We start from the raw sequence: 2158 nt of genomic DNA on the forward strand, positions 1-2158 counted from the left end.
TATCTACCTTGTTTCTTTGTACACCCACTCTTTTTCTCGTCCACTTGCCCTCCCTCTATTCCCCACATACTCTCTCTACATCAAATTTTCTCTCTCACCTCTCTTCTCCTCTCTCTACGCCACTGCCTCCCCAGTTACGCACCCTTCCTCTCTTAACCTCTATCGCTGCCAATTCCCTCTCTCCACTCAATATCTCTCTAAACACATAGTCTCTCTCTTTCTCTAGACCCACGCACAATCCCTCTATATCCCACTCTCGCTACAATCCCCACTCTCTTTCTCTCTCGCCCTGCCCCTCTCTCTCGCTCTACCAACTGTCTTTCTCTCTCTCCCACTGTCACAATCTCTCTCTACATCACACTCTCTACCTCGAATCTCTCTCTTTCAATCTACCGTATCACTCTCTCACTCTTGCTCTAATTTCCCTCTTTCTCTGTACTGTCATTCTCTTTCAACGCCAGTTTGCCTCTCTCTCTACTCCTCTCTACAACCACTATCTCCCTATCCCACCCTCTCTCCCTGACTACCCGCCATCTCTCTCTCTCCGTCTCTGTCTCTGCCCGGGCAGATCAGATTTCCGCAGGTGAAAGTTCAGTGTGAGCGTGGGCGAGTGGGAAGTTGGGTGGAGAGAGTGGGGGGAGAGAAAGAGAAGGCTCAGCGAAGACGACATTGGGATAGAAAGCCACAGGGAGGGAAGGGATTGAGAGTGGAAGGTTGCTGGAAGAGTGAAGTTAGAGCGGGTTAGAGGCGATCATGAAGGACAAATAGAGAGACCGTTAGGGATGCAGAGAGCAAAGGGGTGTTAACAAGGTGAGTGCAGGATGTTTGGGAGAGATATTGAACTCCGTCTTTTGTGCTGACGTTCCTGCTATTGTCTTTCTGTCTTGACGAAGACCCGCTCAGTGTAGGCGCAGGCTTTCAGGGCCTCTCTGAAAAACTGATAACCCCCTAGCTCATGTTGCCATGGGTGACGAGAGTCAAACCTCAGAATACGTCAGCGTGCGTTGGTTTCCTGTCAACTTCAACAGAACAATGTCCGTTTTCTTTGATAAGTACTGCACTGTCCAAACGACAAGCATTGTTTTCGACTTCTGGCAGGTGTACATTTGGTGTAGATTTGAGGGAGAGACAAGAAGGAGAGAGAGACTGAGAGGAGTTGTTTATTTCACTCGGAGGGAGGAGGAGAGTGAGAGAGAGAGAGAGAGAGAGAGGAGATGAGAGAGAGAGAGAGAGAGAGAGAGAGAGAGAGAGAGAGAGAGAGAGAGAGAGACGAGAGAGAGAGAGAGAGAGAGAGAGAGAGAGAGAGAGAGACTTTGAAGAGCTGCTCATTTCACTCGGAGGGAGAGCTTCGGTGGGTGTTGGTTGTTTGTCCCCGGGGCCGTGGTTTCCCGCGCACAGAGGATCTGAAAACCCGGCGATGAGCAGAGCAGTGGGAGGGTCCGACGCTCAACCAGGAACCAACGGCGGGTGTGGGATGGGAGGACATTAGAGGCTCTGCACATCACATATCCATCTGTGGTTCACCTCCTTCTTCACTCCTGTCATTCCCCTCGAATCCCCTTCTTCCACTCCTTTCACCGTCCCCTCTTCTCTTATCATCACACTCCATCGTTCACATCTCTATCAATCGTCCCTTCACTACATCCCTCCTCCCTCTCTGCAGCGCTCTCTCTTCCCTCTCATGCGCTTCGCCCGCTACCTGTCCGTTTCTCTTCCTCTCTCTCCCTTTCTTTCCCCCGTCAGCTTGTCCTCTGCTTTCTCCCTCTATCCCCTAAATTCTCTCAAAGTACCCCGCTCTTTCCGCACACTCTGCCCATTCACTCCCACCTCTCGCCCCCTATCACTCCACTCCCCCCACCTCTGTCCCTTGTCACCCACTTCTGTCTCTCCGAACTCCCCCAATGTTCCCTCATTCTCCTTTCCGCCTCTTTTTTCCACTCTCACAAAACCGTCCCCCTCAACTCTCATCTGTTTACAGCACGGCCCCTCTCACACCTTCAAATTCTCTCCTCCCCCCTCACTTACCTCCCCTGCTCACGTCCTCTCTCTTTATCAGCCGTTCATCTGCTGTTTGCTGGTGTCGGTCAAAACTGCCCTGTGATCGCGGGCTTCCTTAGAGAACTGCCGTTTCCCCTTTCTGATCACAGAGACGCAGAGA

Source organism: Hemitrygon akajei, unplaced genomic scaffold (assembly GCF_048418815.1).
Source record: "Hemitrygon akajei unplaced genomic scaffold, sHemAka1.3 Scf000071, whole genome shotgun sequence".
Classification (NCBI taxonomy): domain Eukaryota; kingdom Metazoa; phylum Chordata; class Chondrichthyes; order Myliobatiformes; family Dasyatidae; genus Hemitrygon; species Hemitrygon akajei.